Source organism: Coregonus lavaretus (genome assembly GCF_964263955.1).
Source record: "Coregonus lavaretus genome assembly, chromosome: 5".
Taxonomy (NCBI): Eukaryota; Metazoa; Chordata; class Actinopteri; order Salmoniformes; family Salmonidae; genus Coregonus; species Coregonus lavaretus.
Window position 1 is genome coordinate 32,056,137 of NC_139992.1, and position 27,457 is coordinate 32,083,593.

General features: G+C 44.9%; 1 pseudogene across 1 annotated transcript in view; it reads left to right on the top strand.

The window, feature by feature from the left end:
- The first annotated feature begins 162 nt into the window (after positions 1 to 162).
- The window catches only part of LOC311129230 (protein phosphatase 1H-like), a 43,969-nt pseudogene continuing 16,674 nt past the window's right edge, over positions 163 to 27,457 (top strand). The window contains exons 1-3 of the transcript in view: positions 163 to 375; positions 12,310 to 12,606; positions 20,679 to 20,705. The product of the transcript in view is annotated as a protein phosphatase 1H-like (transcript). The remainder of the gene's footprint in view (positions 376 to 12,309; positions 12,607 to 20,678; positions 20,706 to 27,457) is intronic.

Sequence of the window (27,457 nt, forward strand, 5' to 3'; positions counted from 1 at the left end):
TCCTCTGAGAGCGGCTTTGAATTAAATCCTGAATCGGAGGAGGAGGTATTTTTTGCAACCATCGCGCTATCGTTGAAACGTGTCGCCGAGCTGGGGGGAAATTCGGGAAAGAGGTGCCGCGCTGGAGCACCGCACAGCACCGACACACGACGCGGCACGAACATGCTCACGCGGGTTAAATCTGCGGTGGCCAATTTCATGGGAGGCGTTGTGGCTGGTGGTGCTAACGGTGACTATTTCGGATCAGATCTGCCGCTGAAATTCCCCTACATGAGACCCGAGTTCCTAGGACTGACCCCGGATGAAATCGAGTGTTCCGCAGATCACATAGCGCGGCCGATTCTCATTCTCAAAGAGACGAAGAGATTGCCGTGGGTCACATAATATAATTAAACATGAACGCTATTGCCTATCATAGATTTGTGTTGTGTGTCACAGTCTCTCTCATGCGAATAACAGCTGAGAGAGAGAGAGAGAGAGAGAGAGAGACAGAGAGAGAGAGAGAGAGAGAGAGAGAGAGAGAGCTAAGGCAGAGACAATAAGAAGAAACAGTGGCAGAATAAATTCAACCACACCTTTGTACTAAACAACTATTGATTTAGAACCAGGGACAGTTACCGCAAGTTGCAAAGAAAACAGGAGCTGCCTCCACTATTCCAGCACCATTTCAACTTCAACATTTCAACATCATCAAATCTCCTATGCTTAGTCGAATACAGTGACAACTATAAGATACCAAAAACGATTTAGTCTAATCAACGTAAGCTAAATATGATGTGGCTGTCCATGGTTCTGATTTGTGTGTGTGTGCGTTTGTGCAAGTAGAAAAAACTTGTTCGCTCACCCTACTTATAGAGAAATGCCAATGCCATCCTCCTCTCTTTCAAGTTGATGAAACAGTCTATGACTCTGTCATACAGTACACACTTTTATTTTTTGTTGTCCTAGGCTACCTGGCTAAAATGCTTGCTCACTAGCCTAACTTCCTTTCATGGGCAACGTTAGTTAGTTAACTTTGGCTAATGTAGCTACAGTGGGGAAAAAATGTATTTAGTCAGCCACCAATTGTGCAAGTTCTCCCACTTAAAAAGATGAGAGAGGCCTGTAATTTTCATCATAGGTGCACGTCAACTATGACAAACCAAATGAGAAAAAAAAATCCAGAAAATCACATTGTAGGATTTTTAATGAACTTATTTGCAAATTATGGTGGAAAATAAGTATTTGGTCAATAACAAAAGTTTCTCAATACATTGTTATATACCCTTTGTTGGCAATGACACAGGTCAAACGTTTTCTGTAAGTCTTCACAAGGTTTTCACACACTGTTGCTGGTATTTTGGCCAATTCCTCCATGCAGATCTCCTCTAGAGCAGTGATGTTTTGGGGCTGTCGCTGGGCAACACGGACTTTCAACTCCCTCCAAAGATTTTCTATGGGGTTGAGATCTGGAGACTGGCTAGGCCACTCCAGGACCTTGAAATGCTTCTTACGAAGCCACTCCTTCGTTGCCCGGGCGGTGTGTTTGGGATCATTGTCATGCTGAAAGACCCAGCCACGTTTCATCTTCAATGCCCTTGCTGATGGAAGGAGGTTTTCACTCAAAATCTCACGATACATGGCCCCATTCATTCTTTCCTTTACACGGATCAGTCGTCCTGGTCCCTTTGCAGAAAAACAGCCCCAAAGCATGATGTTTCCACCCCCATGCTTCACAGTAGGTATGGTGTTCTTTGGATGCAACTCAGCATTCTTTGTCCTCCAAACACGACGAGTTGAGTTTTTACCAAAAAGTTATATTTTGGTTTCATCTGACCATATGACATTCTCCCAATCCTCTTCTGGATCATCCAAATGCACTCTAGCAAACATCAGATGGGCCTGGACATGTACTGGCTTAAGCAGGGGGACACGTCTTGCACTGCAGGATTTGAGTCCCTGACGGCGTAGTGTGTTGCTGATGGTAGGCTTTGTTACTTTGGTCCCAACTCTCTGCAGGTCATTCACTAGGTCCCCCCGTGTGGTTCTGGGATTTTTGCTCACCGTTCTTGTGATCATTTTGACCCCACGGGGTGAGATCTTGCGTGGAGCCCCAGATCGAGGGAGATTATCAGTGGTCTTGTATGTCTTCCATTTCCTAATAATTGCTCCCACAGTTGATTTCTTCAAACCAAGCTGCTTACCTATTGCAGATTCAGTCTTCCCAGCCTGGTGCAGGTCTACAATTTTGTTTCTGGTGTCCTTTGACAGCTCTTTGGTCTTGGCCATAGTGGAGTTTGGAGTGTGACTGTTTGAGGTTGTGGACAGGTGTCTTTTATACTGATAACAAGTTCAAACAGGTGCCATTAATACAGGTAACGAGTGGAGGACAGAGGAGCCTCTTAAAGGAGAAGTTACAGGTCTGTGAGAGCCAGAAATCTTGCTTGTTTGTAGGTGACCAAATACTTATTTTCCACCATAATTTGCAAATAAATTCATATAAAATCCTACAATGTGATTTTCTGGATTATTTTTTCTCAATTTGTCTGTCATAGTTGATGTGTACCTATGATGAAAAGTACAGGCCTCTCTCGTATTTTTAAGTGGGAGAACTTTGTCACGCCCTGGCTCTGGGGACTATGTTATGTTGAGCCAGGGTGTGTAAGTCTATGTTTTGTATGTCTATGTTGGCCTGAGTGACTCCCAGTCGGAGGCAACGAGTGTCAGCTGGTTGTCTCTGATTGGGAGCCATATTTAACTATCGGTCTTTTCACTTTGTGTTGTGGTTTCTTGTTCCTTTTGGTTTGTGTGTATCGAAGGACTTCACGTTTCGTTCGTTGTTTTGATCAGGTGATCTGTTTAATAAATAATATGTACGCATTCAACGCTGCGCATTGGTCCTCCTCCTTAAGCGATCGTGACAGAAGAAACCACCAAAAATGGACCAAGCAGCGTGAAGAGGAGAGAGGAAGGACCTGGGATCAGGGGAGTAGGAGTTTCGGCTGGGCCACGCTAAGTGAAGAGGAGAGAGGCTGGTCTATGAAGCAATGGATCGAGAGTCTGGCGAGAGCTAGGGAGGCCTGGTCCACGGGGAGGAGAGAACCCCAGAACATTTTTAGGGGGGGGGCTCACGACGTGGACGACGGGGCAGCCGGAGGCCGCGATGGAGCGGTCCAGCGGGTGTGCAGAGGAGGCCGCCAGGTTAAGGGGGCCACTGGTCACAGAGGAGAGGGAAAGTGTGGAGGCACGGCGAGAGGTACTGGGGTGTATTACCAGTCCGGTCCGGCCCGTTCCTGATCCCTGCATAGGGCCAGTGGCGTGTGTCCCCAGTACGGTTCGGCCTGTTCCTGCCTCTCGCACCGAGCCTGTGGTGCGCGTCGTCAGCCCTGTCCGGCCCGTTCCTGCTCTCCGTACCAAGTCGGTGGTGCGCGTCGTCAGTCCGGCACGGCCCGTTCCTGCTCTCCGCACCAAGTCTGTGGTGCGCGTCGCCAGCCCAGTCCGGCCCATCCAAGCTTCCCGCACCAAGCCAGTGGTGTGCGTCGTCAGTCCGGCACGGCCCGTGCCTGCTCTCCGCACCAAGTCTATGGTGCATTTCGTCAGCCCTGTCCGGCCCGTTCCTGCTCTCCGCACCAAGTCTGTGGTGCGCGTCGCCAGCCCAGTCCGGCCCATCCAAGCTCCCCGCACCAGGTCAGTGGTGCGCGTCGTCAGCCCGGTCCGGCTCATTCCTGCTCCCCGCACCAAGTCAGGGGTGCGCTTCGTCAGCCCGGTCCGGCCCGTTCCTCCTCCACGCATCAAGCCAGGGGTGTGCGTCGTCAGTCCAGCACAACCCGTGCCTGGGTCATGTCCGGAGCCGGATCCGCCGCCGAGGCGGAGTGCCCACCCGGTCCCTCCCCTGTTGTGGTTGTTTGGCGCGGCCGGAGTCCGCGCCTTTGGGGGGGGGTACTGTCACGCCCTGGCTCTGGGGACTATGTTATGTTGAGCCAGGGTGTGTAAGTCTATGTTTTGTATGTCTATGTTGGCCTGAGTGACTCCCAGTCGGAGGCAACGAGTGTCAGCTGGTTGTCTCTGATTGGGAGCCATATTTAACTATCGGTCTTTTCACTTTGTGTTGTGGTTTCTTGTTCCTTTTGGTTTGTGTGTATCGAAGGACTTCACGTTTCGTTCGTTGTTTTGATCAGGTGATCTGTTTAATAAATAATATGTACGCATTCAACGCTGCGCATTGGTCCTCCTCCTTAAGCGATCGTGACAAACTTGCACAATTGGTGGCTGACTAAATACTTTTTTTCCCCACTGTACATATTGAAATTCCATCCTCTCAGTCCAGGGGCACAATGTATGAATTTATGGTTGGATCAGAATCGCTGTTATAATCATTGGCTAGTACGGAGAGTTAAGTAAAACCACATGTCCATCCATGGCTAATTTAGGAAAGGGCCAATTTTAGCTAGCTAGCTAGCCACCGGAGGACAACAACACAATGAGATGCAACAATTCAAGTTGTTTCTGTCAATGACGTATTTCTCTTGATGCTATGTGATAGCAGAAAAGCCAAATCCGAACTGGCTTCCCTTGACATTTTGTTTTTGGTGCGCCAACGCCATTTACAGTTGAGCTCACTCAGTTTAGCTCAACGCTGATTGGCTATTCTTTTATACTTTTTTTTTATCAAGGGAGGCCAAACGCTCGCTGGCTTCCAAGGCATTCAATGCTATGGGCGGCAACAGTGTCATACTCTTTATGACCAGACAGCATCAGATAGATGGCCTACACATACAGAGACAGAGGGGCGCTGTTTTGCTCGCTAGGATGCTTTCTCCGGTGAGATACAATCAGCCTCGAATGAAGGAAAATTATGAAAACACAGAGAGAGGAAAGATAAATAATACAATTTAAAAAAATTGTTTTAATGGGTCAATTTTGGGGGGGAAGTCTGACTTCCCTGGGTATCCATGAATACACGCCACTGGTCCTTACATAGACATACAGCTTTCTATTTGAGTTATATGTCCCATTGATAAATCCACAGTGTACATTGAAGTATCCAACCTGTTCAAAGCTAACAGCAAATAATAGAAATGAAAATCAGGTGCAAGTGATGTCAGTGTGCATCTAATATGATGTGGTTATAAAAGAGCACATTTTCAAAGCAAATTCTCCTAAGAATTTCAGCAGTCATGGATGAAGTAATCACAGTCTGAATAACAGACAATCAATACCCTGAACAAACCCAAAACCCAGCCGTAGACCTATTTTATTCCCACAGTAAAACAGATGCATTATCCTGGTTTAGCTTACATGCATCTATACTAATGTATGAAACATGTCTTTCTGTCTCTCACAAGGAAGGACAGTGGGAAATAACAAGTTTTTCTTCTGGCCCGTATTTGTAGGTCAATTGTGTTCTGAGAACTTCACTGTGTCACTAGGTCATTATAGTGTGTGTGTCCCCCCTCTCTCTCCATCCGGTCCCATTGCCAATATTGTAGCAAAGTAGTTCACTCAGTCGTTAGATATTAATCTCACTCATATATGTATAGATCTCACTCCACTCTGTCTGTGGTGCAAATACAACATCCTTTCCAATGGTTTTTGTGTTGTTTTTGTGTAGTTTGTGATTAGAATTCGTTACTCATTGATCGCTATAGTTTTATACATATCTTCCTTGCTTCACCAATAACAGGTCTATCAGTGTGTCTTTTTGAGAGGAAACACACAGCCATGCCAATTCTCATAGCTCTTTCTCGCTCTCTCTCTCTTGTCAGACTTGAATGATGTCTATGGCCTTGATCAGTGCTATACAGGGCCAATGGTGGAAAAAGTACCCAGTCCGCCAGATCAGAGGCGGTAGTGATGACCAGGGTTGTTCTCTTGATAAGTGCATGAATTGGACCATTTTCCTGTCCTGCTAAGCTTTCAAAATGTAACGAGTACTTTTGGGTGTCAGGGAAAATGTATGGAGTAAAAAGTACATTATTTTCTTTTGGAATGTCAAAAATATAAATAGTAATGTACAGATACCCAAAAAATCTACTTATGTAAAAATACTTTAAAGTACTACTTAAGTACTTTACACCACTGTACAGGGCAAATAAAACCAACACAGATTTCAGACAGATACATAATTGTTCTGTTTGTTGCATTCTCCAGATCTTCAGTCTCTTTGAAGGTGAGAGCTTTGTACTCTTGCTCTTGCTCTCTCTCTCTCTCTCGCTCCCTCAGAACCAGTTGAGGATTTGTAGGAAAATCTCTCTTTCCCTCTATCGTTCTCTTCATCTTTCTTCTGTCTGTCGGTCAGTCTGTCTCTTCCACTCTATCCCGCTCTCTTTCTCTCCCCTCTTTCTCTAGGGATCATCTTTGAGAAGACAGTTTTGCCTCTGTTTCTGTCTGATAGTTAATGAGTCCAGACCTAATTGGCATTTCACTGTAAGAACCTCATCCTCTGTCATTACACACCTCAACTCTAATTATACTATCTTGCATATATTAGGCAGACACCATCTAGACAGCTTACACTAACAAATTGCTGTACATTAGAACTAGAGAACAGCGCCGGAAGAAGATGGCTGCCGTTTTACAGCCCTCTAACCAATTGTACTATTATGTGTGTTTTTCCGCGTTATTTGTAATTTATTTTGTACATAATGTTTATGCCATCGTCTCTTATAACCAAAGAGAGCTTCTGGATATCAGGACAGCGATTACTCACCTCGCGTTGGACGAACACTTTTTTTTCAACGAGGCGTTCGCGAAGGATATTCTACAGACTCCAGACAAGGCCCAGATCCCCGTCATTCGCGTGAGGAAGAGACGGAGATACCGTGGACGTAGGTCGGGGTGCCTTGTAAAGATCCGACGGCGAACGAGTAAACTGCCTCTCCCATCAATCCTATTAGCCAACGTTCAAGCTTTGGATAATAAAATGGACGATTTAAGATTACGGTTATCCTACCAACGGGACATTAAAAACTGTAATATCTTATGTTTCACGGAGTCGTGGCTGAATGACAACAATGACAACATTCAGCTAGCAGGCTATACGCTACATCGGCAGGACAGAACGGCAGACTCGGGTAAGACGAGGGGTGGCGGTCTCTGTATTTTTGTAAACAACAGCTGGTGCACAAAATCAAATACTAAGGAAGTCTCAAGGTTTTGCTCGCCTGAGGTAGAGTATCTTATGATAAGCTGTAGACCACACTATTTACCAAGAGAGTTTTCATCTATACTTTTCATAGCTGTCTATTTACCACCACAAACCAATGCTGGCATTAAGATTGCACTGAATGAGTTGTACAAGGCCATTAATCAACAGGAAAACGCTCATCCAGATGCAGCGCTCCTAGTAGCAGGGGACTTTAATGCAGGGAAACTTAAATCCGTTCTACCTCATTTCTACCAGCATGTTAAATGTGCAACCAGAGGGGAAAAAACTCTAGACCACCTTTACTCCACACACAGAGACGCATACAAAGCTCTCCCTCGCCCTCCATTTGGCAAATCTGACCATAACTCTATCCTCCTGATTCCTGCTTATAAGCAAAAACTGAAGCAGGAAGCACCAGTGACTCGGCTAATAAAAAAGTGGTCAGATGTCGCAGATGCTAAGCTACAGGACTGTTTTGCTAGCACAGACTGGAACATGTTCAGGGATTCTTCAGACAGCATTGAGGAGTACACCACATCAGTCACTGGCTTCATCAATAAGTGCATCGATGATGTCGTCCCCACAGTGACCGTACGTACATACCCCAACCAGAAGCCATGGATTACAGGAAACATCCGCACTGAGCTAAAGGGTAGAGCTGCCGCTTTCAAGGAACGGGACTCTAACCCGGACGCTTATAAGAAATCCCGCTATGACCTCCGACGAACCATCAAACAGGCAAAGAGTCAATACAGGTCTAAGATTGAATCATACTACACTGGCTCTGACGCTCGTCGGATGTGGCAGGGCTTGAAAACTATTACAGACTACAAAGGGAAGCACAGCCGCGAGCTGCCCAGTGACACAAGCCTACCAGACGAGCTAAACCACTTCTATGCTCGCTTCGAGGCAAGCAACACTGAAGCATGCATGAGAGCACCAGCTGTTCCGGACGACTATGTGATCACGCTCTCCGTAGCCGATGTGAGTAAGACTTTTAAGCAGGTCAACATTCACAAGGCCGCAGGGCCAGACGGATTACCAGGACGTGTACTCCGAGCATGTGCTGACCAACTGGCAAGTGTCTTCACTGACATTTTCAACATGTCCCTGACTGAGTCTGTAATACCAACATGTTTCAAGCAGACCACCATAGTCCCCGTGCCCAAGAACTCTAAGATAACCTGCCTAAATGACTACCGACCCGTGGCACTGACGTCTGTAGCCATGAAGTGCTTTGAAAGACTGGTCATGGCTCACATCAACAGCATAATCCCAGAAACCCTAGACCCACTCCAATTTGCATACCGCCCCAACAGATCCACAGATGATGCAATCTCTATCGCACTCCACACTGCCCTTTCCCACCTGGACAAGAGGAACACCTACGTGAGAATGCTATTCATTGACTACAGCTCAGCATTCAACACCATAGTGCCCTCAAAGCTCATCACTAAGCTAAGGATCCTGGGACTAAACACCTCCCTCTGCAACTGGATCCTGGACTTCCTGACGGGCCGCCCCCAGGTGGTAAGGGTAGGTAACAACACATCTGCCACACTGATCCTCAACACGGGGGCCCCTCAGGGGTGCGTGCTCAGTCCCCTCCTGTACTCTCTGTTCACCCATGACTGCATGGCCAGGCACGACTCCAACACCATCATTAAGTTTGCCGACGACACAACAGTGGTAGGCCTGATCACCGACAACGATGAGACAGCCTATAGGGAGGAGGTCAGAGATCTGGCCGTGTGGTGCCAGGACAACAACCTCTCCCTCAACGTGACCAAGACAAAGGAGATGATTGTGGACTACAGGAAAAAAAAGAGGACTGAGCACGCCCCCATTCTCATCGACGGGGCTGTAGTGGAACAAGTTGAGAGCTTCAAGTTCCTTGGTGTCCACATCACCAACGAACTATCATGGTCCAAACACACCAAGACAGTCGTGAAGAGGGCACGACAAAGCCTATTCCCCCTCAGGAGACTAAAAAGATTTGGCATGGGTCCTCAGATCCTCAAAAAATTCTACAGCTGCACCATCGAGAGCATCCTGACTGGTTGCATCACCGCCTGGTATGGCAACTGCTTGGCCTCTGACCGCAAGGCACTACAGAGGGTAGTGCGTACGGCCCAGTACATCACTGGGGCAAAGCTCCCTGCCATCCAGGACCTCTATACCAGGCGGTGTCAGAGGAAGGCCCTCAAAATTGTCAAAGACTCCAGTCACCCTAGTCATAGACTGTTCTCTCTGCTACCGCACGGCAAGCGGTACCGGAGTGCCAAGTCTAGGTCCAAAAGACTTCTCAACAGCTTCTACCCCCAAGCCATAAGACTCCTGAACAGCTAATCATGGCTACCCGGACTATTTGCACTGCCCCCCCACCCCATCCTTTTTACGCTGCTGCTACTCTGTTAAGTATTTATGCATAGTCACTTTAACTCTACCCACATGTACATATTACCTCAACTAGCCGGTGCCCCCGCACATTGACTATGCAACGGTACCCCCCTGTATATATAGCCTCCCTACTGTCACTTTATTCTATTGTATATATAGCCTCCCTACTGTCACTTTATTTTTTACTTCTGCTCTTTTTTTTCTCAACACTTTTTTGTTGTTGTTTTATTCTTACTTTTTTTGTTTAAAATAAATGCACTGTTGGTTAAGGGCTGTAAGTAAGCATTTCACTGTAATGTCTGCACCTGTTGTATTCGGCGCATGTGACCAATAAAATTTGATTTGATTTGATTTGATTTGATTTGACATTTTGTTAGCTACTGTAATTATATATTACAGTACTGTAAAGAGCAATGCATTATGGGGGCTCAATGGCATTCTGCTACACTGCTGTAAATTGCTGAAATCTTACAATACAATTGACATTAACATACTGTATTATCTGTTTTGCTGTATGTTTACAGCAGCATACTGTGAATTCTGTGTATTGTGGGAAAATGTTGTGGGCGTGGGAAATAATCTCTGGTTCATTAACATATTTTGAGGCGTGCCTTGTATGAGGCTGTATTTGTTGCACCCGTTAGTGTGAATGCTGTACCCCACAGAATACAGTGCAATACCATATTTCTAGAGTCTAAAACCATTATCTGTAAATCTACAGTAATATACTGGCTACTGTGCTGCCAGTAATTTGCTGTAATTCAATACCACCCCACAGAATACAGTACCATACTGTTTTTTTGGAGTGCCAAAAACCTTTTGAACACTAGTGGGTGCATTGTATTGTTGTTTCTGGCTCATTAACATATTTTGAGGCGTGCCTTGTAAGAGGCTGTATTTGTTGCACCGTTAGTGAGAGTGTTGTACCAATTTAACTGAAATGTGGTAGTAGTTCTCTAACAATGTAATGTTTATAGGGGACAGATAAGAGTGCCAGCAAGACTCAAACCTTTAACGGTTGAGTGTTTAGCCCTGTAGTCACTGCCAGTGTAGAAGCCTTTGTTAAGACCTAAAAAAGTGCAAGTGATATAAAGCACCAAATATTCATTGGTATGCTGTAATATATGATTACATATTCACTGTTAGCTATTGCTGTAATTTTATTACATTACAATTTAACAATAAAGTACTGTATTGCTGTTTTGGTGTATATTTACTGCAACATTCTGTAAATTATGGTGCACAGTGGAAACATTTTGTGAGAGGGGAAAGAATTGCTGGCTCATTAACCTATTTCGAGGCGTGCCTTGTAAGTGGCGCTATTTGTTGCAACCGTTAGTAAGAATTCTGTACCAATTTTAATTCTATATAGTTGTAGTGCCCTAACAATTTAATGGGTATAGGGGACAGATCAGAATGTCAGAAAAGTTTTAAACCTTTAGGTTGAGTGGTTTGTCCTGTAATCACAGCCAGTTTGGAAGCCTTTGTTTAGGCCTCTAGAACTACAAGTGATATAAAACACAAAATATTCTGTAATATACAAATGCCTAATAGTCAACCTGCTTGCACCAATCCCATGTAATTGCAGTAAACTACTGTTAAATACCAATATTACGTTTACAGTAGCATTTAATTTCTTACAGTATAGTAGGCTAATTTTACAGTATTGTGATGTTTTTTTAGTCAACCTTAGTTTAATGCACTGATTGTAAGTTGAACTGGACAAGAGTGTCTGCTAAATTATGTAATGGAAGAAGGGCTGATAATCGGCAGTAATGAGGTAATCTGCCAATTTGAAACTGTGGGGGTCATCCAGACTACTCCATACCATTGTTTTTTCCTCGTGGCCTTCTGGCTGTTTTCTCAGTCATAACCTCCCACAAACCTTGGAGAACAGCCACTGGAGTAATCACATTGTGGCCTCCCTGAGACTCATTGAGCTATCAGTGAAGTGGAGAGACGTGTTTGGCTGACAGAGGTGACACTCTATCTCGCTCACTCTCTCTCGCTCTGTCTGACCCTTGGCTGATTGTCACACACACACACACACACACACACACACACACACACACACACACACACACACACACACACACACACACACACACACACACACACACACACACACACACACACACACACACACACACACACACACACACACACACTCACTCACACACAGATGTGTTTCTGAGACATGTAGGATTTGCATTGCCAAGTAGCATGTTGTTTTGATAACTGTATTTAGAGTTTTGCACATGTATCCGCAGTATTGAACAATGCTTGTTAGCAATCTAAAAAAACTGTAAAGCAACAGTTGGCCAGTTATATCTACAGTAGTTTGGTAACCCATTTAGAAATCCTCCCTAATTTTTACATTTACATTTTTGTCATTTAGCAGACACTCTTATCCAGAGCGACCCACTGCGTGCATACATCTCTCATCCAGAGCGACCCACTGCGTGCAGTGCATACATCTCTCATACTAATGAAGGATGAACTGTGATTAAACACCGTGAAAATAATCTGACATGCTCCCGCCGGCCACCTCCAGGAAAATGTTTGATCAAATTGAACACACTATAATATACATTTCTGTATTGCAATATTTAGCTTTCTAAGTGTGTGTGTTTGTTTGTGTGTGAGAGCTTATGATAGCAAATCAATGCTATCAATGTAATTGAAAAATAGACTACAAAGTAACCATTCTATTTCTAAGCAAACATATATATATATTGTCTGTCCCCCCACACACACACACACACACACACCCACCCCTACAGGACTCAGGGGGTCTAGTATTCCACTACTGGGCATTGTTTGACGGCCATGCCGGCTCCGGAGCTGCAGTAGTGGCCTCCAAGCTCCTCCAAGCTCCTCCAACACCACATTGTCGAGCAGCTCCAGTCTGTCCTCAAGGTCCTAAGGAACCATGCTGTTATACCGCCCACCTTCTTCGGCGAGAAGTCTAACCACCACATGACCCCTGCACCCCTCCACCACAGAGGTTATTCACAGAGAAGAAGATCCAGCACGATAGCCTGGTGATGGGAGCCATGGAGAATGCCTTCAAGGAGATGGTGAGTGCCTGCCATGGCTGTTGTTGTTGCGTTGTGTGCATCTCAATGAGCCACTATTGTTTGAGGGAGAATATCAGAGTTGTGGAGATGTTGCCTCTGTCCTGGTTAGATTTGCCTTGTAGCTATTTTTCCTCACAGACCTCTCCCTCCCACCTCAGCCCCGACCCCTCATCCCACCACCACCTTCACCCAGTTCTAACGTACTTAGTCATTACATCTCTCCACCATGTCTATTCATCTCATCACATCATCCAGGTCTCAATCCACACAGAGAATAGCCCACCATCTGGTGTGACGTGTATCAGTATATACAATGCTCAGCCTAAAAATAGAACTGAATGTCATTGAGTGTACTAAGACCTAATACAGTGATAGCTTCAGTTCCATCTGTATGCTTAACTTAAAGAGTAATTGATTATTGAATCATGTTATCAACCATCTAAATCGCTGTCCTTTGTAAAATGTGATATGTTCTCGGATATTTAGCTTCCTAAATAGTTTCCTCCTGTTGTCTTCCTGAGGATGTGGCTTTATCTCTATATGTTCTCGGATATTTAGCTTCCTAAATAGTTTCCTCCTGTTGTCTTCCTGAGGATGTGGCTTTATCTCTTTATCCTTAAAGGGGCAATCTGCAATTCAAACAATAACAAAGCGAACACCCCACCACTGATTTGGTAAATAGCTGAGGGATGGGGCTGGAGAAATATAACCACTCTCAAATTCATAGACCGGCCTATGGATGCAAGGACGGACCATTCACAAGATCAAAATTATTGTTTTAACCATGTTTTGAGGCTATACAGTGTTAGTTTACAATTACTTTGTTCACAAACAAAGGAGTAAAACAAGCGTATATTGTGGGTTTTGATGGCCTAGCACAATTTAACTAAGCTCATGAGGCATTTATAAATTATATTCTTAAAAAATCAATGGGCATATACAAACGCAGATTGCCCCTTTTAATCTCAATTCACACAACACAAATGATTAAGTGCATTTTATGCAACACATTCATATAAAATCCCAAGTGGCAGATAATTACAGTCAGAGATGGGCAGTATTTCTGTTACATGTATTTGAGATATGTATTTCAATTACTTCTAAGTATTTTGTAATTTGTATTACACTTGGCTGAACTACACCCAAAGGTATTTTGTAACAAGATTCAAAATACAAAATACTTTTCTATACCATTTTTTAAAATAGCGGTTCACAATTTTGTGGCCTTCTTTCAACCTGCATTGGTATCAGAGGTCTGATGCACTATGGTGGGATAAGAGCATCTGCAAAATGAACAATTGCAAAGCATGCTGAGTATTATTTTAGTGAGCTCCGCCCGAAACGAGGCCAATAGTAATACCCAGTGTGCTTTGCAGTTCATTTTAGTATGTTTATTTTCACATACACATTTGCATTTTGGTCATTTAGCAGACACTCTTATCCAGAGTGACTTACAGTCAGTGCATTCAACTAAGGTAGATAAACAACAACATATCACAGTCATAGCAAGTAAAACGTTTCTGTAACCGTTACAGATTAAACAAACAACTAGAGCTTAACTTTTTTCTCTAGTATACATAGTCTTTCCTGTACTCTCTCCTCTCCGCACAGGCTACACAAACGCCTCACACCGCGTGGCTGCTGCCTCTCTAACCTGGTGGTCCCTGCACGCACCACACACCTGGAGTTCCAGGTCTCAGGCAGCCTCTGGAACTGCCGTTCTGCTGTCAACAAGGCTGACTTCATCCCAGCCTATGCTACCCTCCAGTCCCTCGACTTCCTGGCGCTGACGGAAACATGGATTACCACTGAAAACACTGCTACTCCTACTGCTCTCTCCTCGTCTGACCATGTGTTCTCGCATACCCCGAGAGCATCTGGTCAGAGGGGTGGTGGCACAGGAATCCTCATCTCTCCCAAGTGGACATTCTCAATTTTTCCCCTAACCCATCTGTCTATCTCCTCATTTGAATTCCATGCTGTCACAGTCACTAGCCCATTTAAGCTTAATATCCTTGTCATCTATCACCCTCCAGGTTCCCCTGGAGAGTTCATCAATGAGCTTGACGCCTTGATAAGCTCCTTTCCTGAGGATGGCTCACCCCTCACAGTTTTGGGGGATTTCAACCTCCCTACGTCTACATTTGACTCATTTCTCTCTGCCTCCTTCTTTCCACTCCTCTCCTCTTTTGACCTCACCCTCTCACCGTCCCCCCCTACTCACAAGGCAGGCAATACGCTTGACCTCATCTTCACTATATGCTGCTCTTCTACTAATCTCACTGCAACTCCCCTCCATGTCTCCGACCACTACTTTGTATCCTTTTCTCTCTCGCTCTCCTCCAACACTACTCACTCTGCCCCTACACAGATGGTAATGCGCCGCCGCAACCTTCGCTCTCTCTCCCACTACTCTCTCCTGTTCCATCCTATCATCTCTTCCCTCTGCTCAATCCTTCTCCCTCCAATCTCCTGATTCTGCCTCCTCAACCCTCCTCTCCTCCCTTTCTGCATCCTTTGACTCTCTGTGTCCCCTATCCTCCCGGCCGGCTCGGTCCTCCCCTCCAGCTCCGTGGCTTGATGACTCATTGCGAGCTCACAGAACAGAGCTCCGGGCAGCTGAGCGGAAATGGAAGAAAACTAGACTCCCTGCCGACCTGGCATCTTTTCACTCCCTCCTCTCTACATTTTCTTCATCTGTTTCTGCTGCTAAGGCCACTTTCTACCACTCTAAATTCCAAGCATCTGCCTCTAACCCTAGGAAGCTCTTTACCACATTCTCCTCCCTGCTGAATCCTCCCCCCTCCTCCCTCTCTGTGGATGACTTCGTCAACCACTTTGAAAAGAAGGTTGACGACCTCGTTTGTTAAGTCTAATGACACTGCTGGTCCTGCTCACACTGCCCTACCCTATGCTTTGACTTCTTTCTCCCCTCTCTCTCCAGATAAAATCTCGCGACTTGTGACTGCAGGCCGCCCAACAACCTGCCCGCTTGACCCCATCCCCTCCTCTCTTCTCCAGACCATCTCCGGTGACCTTCTCCCCTACCTCACCTCGCTGATCAACTCATCCCTGACCGCTGGCTATGTCCCTTCCGTCTTCAAGAGAGCGAGAGGTGCACCCCTTCTCAAAAAACCAACACTCGATCCCTCTGATGTCAACAACTACAGACCAGTATCCCTTCTTTCTTTTCTTTCCAAAACTATTGAGCGTGCCGTCTTTAGCCAACTCTCTTGCTATCTCTCTCAGAATGACCTTCTTGATCCAAACCAGTCAGGTTTCAGGACTGGTCATTCAACTGAGACTGCTCTTCTCTGTGTCACAGAGGCTCTCCGCACTGCTAAAGTTAACTCTCTCTCCTCTGCTCTTGTCCTTCTAGACCTGTCTGCTGCCTTTGATACTGTGAACCATCAGATCCTCCTCTCCACCCTCTCCGAGCTGGGCATCTCCGGCGCGGATCACTCTTGGATTGCGTCCTACCTGACCGGTCGCTCCTACCAAGTGGCGTGGCGAGAAGCTGTCTCCGCACCACGTGCTCTCACCACTGGTGTCCCCCAGGGCTCAGTTCTAGGCCCTCTCCTATTCTCGCTATACACCAAGTCACTTGGCTCTGTCATATCCGCACATGGCCTCTCCTATCATTGCTACGCTGACGATACACAACTAATCTTCTCCTTTCCCCCTTCTGATAACCAGGTGGCGAATCGCATCTCTGCATGTCTGGCAGACATATCAGTATGGATGACGGATCACCACCTCAAGCTGAACCTTGGCAAGATGGAGCTGCTCTTCCTCCCGGGGAAGGACTGCCCGTTCCATGATCTCGCCATCACGGTTGACAACTCCGTTGTGTCCTCCTCCCAGAGTGCGAAGAGCCTTGGCGTGACCCTGGACAACACCCTGTCGTTCTCCGCTAACATCAAGGCGGTGACCCGATCCTGCAGGTTCATGCTCTACAACATTCGGAGAGTACGACCCTGCCTTACACAGGAAGCGGCACAGGTCCTAATCCAGGCACTTGTCATCTCCCGTCTGGATTACTGCAACTCGCTGTTGGCTGGGCTCCCTGCCTGTGCCATTAAACCCCTACAACTCATCCAGAATGCCGCAGCCTGTCTGGTGTTCAACCTTCCCAAGTTCTCTCACGTCACCACGCTCCTCCGCACACTCCACTGGCTTCCAGTTGAAGCTCGCATCTGTTACAAGACCATGGTGCTTGCCTATGGAGCCGTGAGGGGAACGGCACCTCCGTACCTTCAGGCTCTGATCAGTCCCTACACCCAAACGAGGGCACTGCATTCATCCACCTCTGGCCTGCTGGCTCCCCTTCCTCTGCGGAAGCATAGTTCCCGCTCAGCCCAGTCAAAACTGTTCGCTGCTCTGGCACCCCAATGGTGGAACAAGCTCCCTCACGACGCCAGGACAGCGGAGTCACTCACCACCTTCCGGAGACATTTGAAACCCCACCTCTTTAAGGAATACCTGGGATAGGATAAAGTAATCCTTCTACACCCCCCCAAAAAAAAAGAAGAAAAAAAAAGAAATAAGAAAATAAGGAAAAAAACATTGTAAAGTGGTTATCCCACTGGCTATAGGGTGAATGCACCAATTTGTAAGTCGCTCTGGATAAGAGCGTCTGCTAAATGAATGTAAATGTAAATGTACTGACCAGTATAGCCTTTTGTGTAATTCCTTGCTCTGCTGAGTTTCTGATTATCGCCACGGTGTGCTTTCTGTGTGTGTTTTTATACAATGTATTTTACACACCAGTGCATAATCTGTCATTTACACACGCAAGTCTGATAGAGTATCTATTTACGCCTGTCCTTAGTATACATTCCTGTGTGCTATTTTCCATGTTGCCTTTATTTTTCATGTTGCCTCTGATGTGATAATGTTGTAGATTTGTTTTGTACAGTGGGGAAAAAATGTATTTAGTCAGCCTCCAATTGTGCAAGTTCTCCCACTTAAAAAGATGAGAGAGGCCTGTAATTTTCATCATAGGTACACGTCAACTATGACAGACAAAATGAGGAGAAAATCACATTGTAGGATTTTTTATGAATTTATTTGCAAATTATGGTGGAAAATACTTTGTTATATACCCTTTGTTGGCAATGACACAGGTCAAACGTTTTCTGTAAGTCTTCACAAGGTTTTCACACACTGTTGCTGGTATTTTGGCCCATTCCTCCATGCAGATCTCCTCTAGAGCAGTGATGTTTTGGGGCTGTCGCTGGGCAACACGGACTTTCAACTCCCTCCAAAGATTTTCTATGGGGTTGACATCTGGAGACTGGCTAGGCCACTCCAGGACATTGAAATGCTTCTTACGAATCCACTCCTTCGTTGCCCGGGCGGTGTGTTTGGGATCATTGTCATGCTGAAAGACCCAGCCACGTTTCATCTTCAATGCCCTTGCTGATGGAAGGAGGTTTTCACTCAAAATCTCACGATACATGGCCCCATTCATTCTTTCCTTTACACGGATCAGTCGTCCTGGTCCCTTTGCAGAAAAACAGCCCCAAAGCATGATGTTTCCACCCCCATGCTTCACAGTAGGTATGGTGTTCTTTGGATGCAACTCAGCATTCTTTGTCCTCCAAACACGACGAGTTGAGTTTTTACCAAAAAGTTATATTTCGGTTTCATCTGACCATATGACATTCTCCCAATCCTCTTCTGGATCATCCAAATGCACTCTAGCAAACTTCAGACGGGCCTGGACATGTACTTGCTTAAGCAGGGGGACACGTCTGGCACTGCAGGATTTGAGTCCCTGGCGGCGTAGTGTGTTACTGATGGTAGGCTTTGTTACTTTGGTCCTAGCTCTCTGCAGGTCATTCACTAGGTCCCCCCGTGTGGTTCTGGGATTTTTGCTCACCGTTCAAATCAAATCAAATCAAATCAAATCAAATTTTATTGGTCACATGCGCCGAATACAACAGGTGCAGACATTACAGTGAAATGCTTACTTACAGCCCTTAACCAACAGTGCATTTATTTTAAACAAAAAAAGTAAGAATAAAACAACAACAAAAAAAGTGTTGAGAAAAAAAGAGCAGAAGTAAAATAAAGTGACAGTAGGGAGGCTATATATACAGGGGGGTACCGTTGCAGAGTCAATGTGCGGGGGCACCGGCTAGTTGAGGTAGTTGAGGTAATATGTACCGTTCTTGTGATCATTTTGACCCCACGGGGTGAGATCTTGCGTGGAGCCCCAGATCGAGGGAGATTATCAGTGGTCTTGTATGTCTTCCATTTCCTAATAATTGCTCCCACAGTTGATTTCTTCAAACCAAGCTGCTTACCTATTGCAGATTCAGTCTTCCCAGCCTGGTGCAGGTCTACAATTTGGTTTCTGGTGTCCTTTGACAGCTCTTTGGTCTTGGCCATAGTGGAGTTTGGAGTGTGACTGTTTGAGGTTGTGGACAGGTGTCTTTTATACTGATAACAAGTTCAAACAGGTGCCATTAATACAGGTAATGAGTGGAGGACAGAGGAGCCTCTTAAAGAAGAAGTTACAGGTCTGTGAGAGCCAGAAATCTTGCTTGTTTGTAGGTGACCAAATACTTATTTTCCACCATAATTTGCAAATAAATTTATCAAAAATCCTACAATGTGATTTTCTGGAGCATTCTTTTTCTCAATTTGTCTGTCATAGTTGACGTGTACCTATGATGAAAATTACAGGCCTCTCTCATCTTTTTAAGTGGGAGAACTTGCACAATTGGTGGCTGACTAAATACTTTTTTCCCCCACTGTGTATAGTTATTTACCTGTCATGTGACATTTACCTGTCCCCACCTCTATTTCTAGAGACACGTCAGCTTCCATCCACAACGCTGCCTAATTTTTAATTAAATACATTTCAAAATAAAATTATTTTGTAGTTTATTTTGAGACATTGATCTTTATGATATTTTGTAATTGTATTTTCTCATTTTTGCCCAGCCCTGATTAGTCACTTACCAACAGCTGTTTTGTAGGCAGCTGTCTATTCCTTGTGGCCTTACTCATAGTAATTTTCATATGCAGACTCAAAGCTTGTCATCTCTCAGAGATGGTATACTGTATATGGCCTCTAGATGGCAATGTAAGTTAATATGGGATGCTCTCAAGTCTCCCACCCTGAGCTCCTTCCCATGTAAATTAAATCTGCCCAACGCAAGCTTATCCTAGCTCATGTTCCCCTAACATTTCGTAAGGCTAAGACCAATGAAACTGCCTGCATTTTGAAGAGCCTGAGGCGCAATCAGCCAGCAGCAAGATACTGTAACCTTTAAAGAGCATTACCTGCTGCAGGGCTTAGTCATACTGTACATCAGGGCAGAAAGGATGTACTATAGTACAGTAGTATGGGAGATGAATTTATGAACATACACTTTAGGCTTACTCCGGCTGACCCTACTGTATGTGTTGGCTGTTTTTTTTTTTTTACTTATACCGACTTCAGCTGTCTTCCAACCCCCACAGAGTTTGAAAGGATCTATTTATTGTTGCATATCTTTACATTGTCTCAGAATGTCCTGCATTTCCCAGTGTTCCATTGGTTCCATTGCGCCAGGCAATCTCAAGCAAAAAATGATGTACTCTTTGAACTCAGGTCTGGTGGGGGTGGAAGGGCCTTATCATGGCATAACCCTCAGCTGCCCCCTGTCTGTGTTGTACAGTCATCAGATGGCCGATCAGCATCCAGGCAGAATACACGGGAGAGAAACCCCACCACAGCTCCTCTCTCCCTCACATGCACCTTCTGCACAGACGGCACACACAGCAAACACACACACAACTTTCACGGTGCAGTGCATCTGCCCCAGATCACTGTTTATTGCCTTTTAGCCTATTCTCTTCCTCAGAGACTTCTGAAGGAAGTCTTCTTGCTTTAACTAGATGTTAATTGCATGTTATATTTATATTCTGTCTCCTATTAGTTTAATAGATTTTTGGGTCAAATTCAAAATCAACATGTTATTCACTGTACTTTTTAAATGTTCTTATTCTCATGTTAGATTGTATGCCTTACACCCAATTTTAGGTTGACTAACGTGTGTGTGTGCTTGTGTGTTCAGGATGCCCAGATAGAGAAGGAGAAGCAGGTGTATAGCATCACAGGAGGATGCACAGCACTGTGTGTTGTTTATCTGCTTGGAATGCTATATGTGGGAAACGCAGGAGACAGCAGGTTAGTGTGTGTGTGTTGTATCTATCCTGATTTGATCCTGAACTGCCTTGTCCCAAAAATACACAAACCTACTCTTAACATATTGGCGGTATGCTAGGCTAGTCTAACGTGTCAGTGTTTCCCGTATATTCATTTTTTTCATTTTTGTAATATATCTTTTTAAAGAGAGAGTGCGAGATTTTGGCAATTAAGGTCAATATCCGCACCCCCGCATAAATCTAATATGCATAATAAAAAAATCCCCATAATAATCCCTCAATTTAAGCTAGAGATATATATTTTTGCATTGGATGCATCTCAATCCACACATCCGTGGTGAAAAGTGACAGCGCTAGAGCGGTGTTTGTTAGACCATGAGATCCCAAAAATCGGTCTTCTTACAAAATCGTCTGTAGCGTCCGAACGGTTTGGACTATAAACTATTATGACCCCTCAATGGAAAGATGAGAATCTCACCCCCACAAGTGTCTTGGGACTCATCTGAAGTCGGTACAGCCGATCTGCGCACTGTCTGTAGCGTCCGAACAGTTTGTGCTACACTCTAATGCCCACAGGCCTCACAAGACTCATCTGAAGGTCCACCAGTACCAGTTAAAAAATGTATGGAAGTATATATGGAGACTGTTTAGTGCCAAAAATAAGTGATTAAATACATGTAAAATCAAGTAGCAAAATGATCCTTGGTATGACCTTAAAACAATTCCATATAGCTTAATAGAACACCCCCCCCCCCCCCCCCCCCCACACCAAAAAAATAATACAACAGAAAATATATATACAGTGTGTGCGAATGTAGTAAGTTATGGAGGTAAGGCAATAAATAAATAGGCCATAGTACAAAAATAGTTACAATTTCGTAATTAACACTGGAATGATAGGTGTGTAATGTGCAAATAGAGATACTGGGGTGCAAATTAGCAAAATAAATAACAATATGGGGATGAGGTAGTCGGGTGGGCTAATTTCAGAATGGCTGTGTACAGGTGCAGTGATCGGTAAGCTGCTCTGACAACTGACGCTTAAAGTTAGTGAGGGAGATAAGTGTCTCCAGCTTCAGAGATTTTTGCAGTTCGTTCCAGTCATTGGCAGCAGAGAACTGGAAGGAATGGCGGCCAAAGGAGGTGTTGGCTTTAGGGATGACCAGTGAGATATACCTGCAGGAGCGCAGACTACGGGTGGGTGTTGCTATGGTGACCAGTGAGCTAAGATAAGAAAAGGATTTGCCTAGCAGTGATTTATAGATGACCTGGAGCCAGTGGGTTTGGCGACGAATATGTAGTGAGGGCCAGCCAACAAGAGCGTACAGGTCACAATGGTGGGTAGTATATGGGGCTTTGGTGACTAACGGATGGCACTGTGATAGACTACATACAATTTGCTAAGTAGAGTGTTGGAGGCTATTTTGTAAATGACATCGCCGAAGTCAAGGATCGGTAGGATAGTCATTTTTACGAGGGCATGTTTGGCAGCATGAGTGAAGGAGGCTTTGTTGCGAAATAGGAAGCCGATTCTAGATCTAACTTTTGATTGGAGATGCTTAATGTGAGTCTGGAAGGAGAGTTTACAGTCTAACCAGAAACCTAGGTATTTGTAGTTGTCCACATACTCTAGGTCAGACCCGCCGAGAATAGTGATTCTAATCGGGTGGGAGGGTGCAAGCAGCGTTCGGTTGAAGAGCATGCATTTAGTTTTACTAGTGTTTAAGAGCAGTTGGAGGCTACGGAAGGAGTGTTGTATGGCGTTGAAGCTCGTTTGGAGGTTTGTTAACACAGTGTCCAATGAAGGGCCAGATGTATACAAAATGGTGTCATCCACATAGAGGTGGATCCGAGCATCACCAGCAGCAAGAGCGACATCATTGATATACACAGAGAATAGAGTCGGCCCGAGAATTTCACCCTGTGGCATCCCCATAGAGACGGCCAGAGGTCCAGACAACAGGCCCTCCGATTTGACACATTGAAGTAGTTGGTGAACCAGGCGAGGCAGTCATTAGAGAAACCAAGGCTATTTAGTCTGCCAATAAGAATGCGGTGGTTGACAGAGTCGAAAGCCTTGGCCAGGTCGATGAAGACGGCTGCGCAGTACTGTCTTTTATCGATCGCGGTTATAATATCGTTTAGGACCTTGAGCGTGGCTGAGATGCACCCCATGACCAGCTCGGAAACCGGATTGCATAGCGGAGAAGGTACGGTGGGATTCGAAATGGTCGGTGATCTGTTTGTTAACTTGGCTTTCAAATGCTTTCGAAAGGCAGGGCAGGATGGATATAGGTCTGTAACAGGTTGGATCTAGAGTGTCACCCCCTTTGAAGAGGGGGATGACCGCGGCAGCTTTCCAATCTCTGGGGATCTCAGACGTTATGAAAGAGAGGTTGAACAGGCTAGTAATTGGGGTTGCGACAATTTCGGCGGCTAATTTTAGAAAAAAAGGGTCCATATTGTCTAGCCCAGCTGATTTGGAGGGGTCCAGATTTTTCAGCACTTTCAGAACATCAGCTGTCTGAATTTGTGTGAAGGAGAAGCGGGGGGGGGGGGCATGGGCAAGTTGCAGCGGAGGGTGCAGAGCTTGTGGCCGGGGTAGTGGTAGCCAGGTGGAAAGCATGGCCAGCCGTAGCAAAATGCTTGTTGAAATTCTCGATTATTGTAGATTTATTGGTGTCCCAAAACTTTTTGGAGTTAGTGCTACAGGATGCAAATTTTTGTTTGAAAAAGCTAGCCTTTGCTTTCCTAACTGATTGTGTATATTGGTTCCTGACTTCCCTGAAAAGTTGTATATCGCAGGGGCTGTTCGATGCTAATGCAGTACGTCACAGGATGTTTTTGTGCTGGTCAAGGGAAGTCAAGTCTGAGGAGAACCAAGGGCTAAATCTGTTCATAGTTCTGAATTTTTTGAATGGGGCATGCTTATTTAAGATTGAGAGGAAAGCACTTTTAAAGAACAACCAGGCATCCTCTACTGACGGAATGAGGTCAATATCCATCCAGGATACCCGGGCCAGGTCAATTAGAAAGGCCTGCTCGCTAAAGTGTTTTAGGGAGCGTTTGACAGTGATGAGGGGTGGTCGTTTGACCGCGGACCCATTACGGACCTGTCTATGTAAGGTCCCACAGTTGAAAGTGCATGTCAGAGCAAAAACCAAGCCATGAGGTCGAAGGAATTGTCTGTAGAGCTCCGAGATAGGATTGTGTCGAGGCACAGATCTGGGGAAGGGTACCAAAACATTTTGGCAGCATTGAAGGTCCCCAAGAACACAATGGCCTCCATAATTCTTAAATGGAAGAAGTTTGGAACCATCAAGACTCTTCCTAGAGCTGGCCGCCCGGCCAAACTGAGCAATCGGGAGAGAAGGGCCTTGGTCAGGGAGGTGACCAAGAACCCGATGGTCACTCTGACAGAGCTCCAGAGTTCATCTGTGGAGATGGGAGAACCTTTCAGAAGGACAACCATCTCTGCAGCACTCCACCAATCAGGCATTTATGGTAGAGTGGCCAGATGGAAGCGTCACATCTGGAGGAAACCTGGTACCATCCCTACGGTGAAGCATGGTGGTGGCAGCATCATGCTGTGGGATTTTTTTCAGCGGCAGGGACTGGGAGACTAGTCAGGATCGAGGGAAAGAGAGCAAAGTACAGAGAGATCCTTGATGAAAATCTGCTCCATCTGCTAAACACGTGTATGTGACCAATAAAATGTGATTTGATTGGGGCTAAGGTTCACCTTCCAAAAGGACAACGACCCTAAGCACACAGCCAAGACAATGCAGGAGTGGCTTCGGGACAAGTCTCTGAATGTCCTTGAGTGGGACCAGGCAGAGCCCGGACTTGAACCCGATCAAACATCTCTGGAGAGACCTGAAAATAGCTGTGCAGCAATGTTCCCCATTCAACGTGACAGAGCTTGACAGGATCTGCAGAGAAGAATGGGAGAAACTCCCCAAATACAGGTGTGCCAAGCTTGTAGCGTCATACCAAAGAGGACTTGAGGCTGTAATCCGTTTTTTTTTTCTTCATAAATTTACAAAAATAAATAAAAAACAGTTTTTGCTTTGTCATTATGGGGTATTGTGTGTAGATTGAGTGGGGGGAGGGGAACTATTTAAACCATTTTAGAATAAGGCTGTAACATAAGAAAATGTGGAAAAAGTCAAGGTGTCTAAATACTTTCCGAATGCACTGTATGCTCAGTAAAACCAGTCAAATCCATATACTGTAGCTGCCTACATGCACACTGAAAAAGGGTTACCGTGAATTTGATAGTAATTACAGGCAGCTCGGTGGCAAGTAAAATTCTGTATTTAATATTACAGTACACCTACTGTATTCACAAAGATTATCAGAGGGATTTTTTAGGCTGAACTGATGGGGAATCCATTTCGACGGCAGCAAAATGGAAGAATCTCAATTAGAGGTAACCTAACATTAGCTAGCTTGCTAGCTTAGCTGGACTAAGTTAGCTAGCTTGCTACAGTGCTGTATAGAACTCTGAAAGCCATCAGCTAAATCACATAGCTATCTTTTGGATACACACTACTGTCAATCAATTTAGCCTAAGCCATGCTAGTCACTGCTACACTGGTAGCTACCTTCAGCAGAGTAAACATCTTTGACTAACGTTAGCAAATAAGAGTATCTGAATCTGGTAGCCAGAATTTCCACTCTTGTCTGGAAAACACTCAGCTACTTCGGCAATTCTATTTTTAGTAACAAACTCACTCTCTTTGTGTTGTTAGCAATGATGAATGTGTATAAATTGTCTATGGTTGGTTAGCTTGTTGGTTCTCAGCTGGCTAGACATCTTGCTGCCAATTTAGTGATGCTAGCTAACAGCAAGCTGACTCTATTGAAATGTCCATGTTAGGTGTGCTAAGCTAGCCAGTCTAATAGAGATCAATACAATTAGTGGGGTGGTTAAATTGTGTATTGTTATGTATTTTGTTGTAGGTGGTACAGAATCTGATTCCACCAGCATGTTCTTCCAACCCCTAGCTCTGCACAAGGTGAAGGTAAGTATTTACAAGCTGATGGTTAAGATAGCTGAATTTACAGTAAGAATGGCATAAACATGAATTGGGTAGTGTTTGTATGGGTATGTGTTTGTGTTATGGGGTTATACAGTGCCTTGCAAAAGTATTCATCCCCCTTGGCGTTTATCCTATTTTGTTGCATTACAACCTGCAATTTAAATGGATTTTTATTTGGATTTCATGTAATGGACATACACAAAATAGTCCAAATTGGTGAAGTGAAATACATTTTTTTACTTGTTTCAAAAAATTCGAAAAATAAATAACAGAAAAGTGGTGCGTGCATATGTATTCACCCCCTTTGCTGTGAAGCCCCTAAATAAGATCTGGTGCAACCAATTACCTTCAGAAGTCACATAATTAGTTAAATAAAGTCCACCTGTGTGCAATCTAAGTGTCACATGATCTGTCACGTGATCTCAGTATATATACACCTGTTCTGAAAGGCCCCAGAGTCTGCAACACCACTAAGCAAGGGGCACCACCAAGCAAGCGGCACTATGAAGACCAAGGCACTCTCCAAACAGGTCAGGGACAAAGTTGTGGAGAAGTACAGATCAGGGTTGGGTTATAAAAAAATATCAAAAACTTTGAACATCCCATGGAGCACCATTAAATCCATTATTAAAAAATTGAAATAATATGGTACCACAACAAACCTGCCAAGAGAGGACCGCCCACCAAAACTCACAGACCAGGCAAGGAGGGCATTAATCAGAGAGGCAACAAAGAGACCAAAGATAACCCTGAAGGAGCTGCAAAGCTCCACAGCGGAGATTGGAGTATCTGTCCATAGGACCACTTTAAGCCATACACTCCACAGAGCTGGGCTTTACGGAAGAGTAGCCAGAAAAAAGCCATTGCTTAAAGAAAAAAATAAGCAAATACATTTGATGTTCGCCAAAAGGCATGTGGGAGACTCCCTTAAACATATGGAAGAAGGTACTCTGGTCAGATGAGACTAAAATTGAGCTTTTTGGCCATGAAGGAAAACGCTATGTCTGGTGCAAACCCAACACCTCTCATCACCCCGAGAACACCATCCCCACAATGAAGCATGGTGGTGGCAGAATCATGCTGTGGGGATGTTTTTCATCGGCAGGGACTGGGAAACTGGTCAGAATACAGGGACATTCTTGAGGGAAACCTGTTTCAGTCTTCCAGAGATTTGAGACTCACCTTCCAGCAAGACAATGACCTTAAGCATACTGCTAAAGCAACACTCGAGTGGTTTAAGGGGAAACATTTAAATGTCTTGGAATGGTCTAGTGAAAGCCCAGACCTCAATCCAATTGAGAATCTGTGATATGACTTGCTGAACACCAGCGGAACCCATCCAACTTGAAGGAGCTGGAGCAGTTTTGCCTTGAAGAATGGGCAAAAATCCCAGTGGCTAGATTTGCCAAGCTTATAGAGACATACCCCAAGAGACTTGCAGCTGTAATTGCTGCAAAAGGTGGCTCTACAAAGTATTGACTTTTGAGGGGTGAATAGTTATGCACGTTCAGGTTTTCTGTTTTTCACAATAAAAAATATTTTGCATCTTCAAAGTGGTAGGCATGTTGTGTAAATCAAATGATACAAACCCCCCAAAAATCCAGGTTTTACGGCAACAAAATAGGAAAAATGCCAAGGGGTTG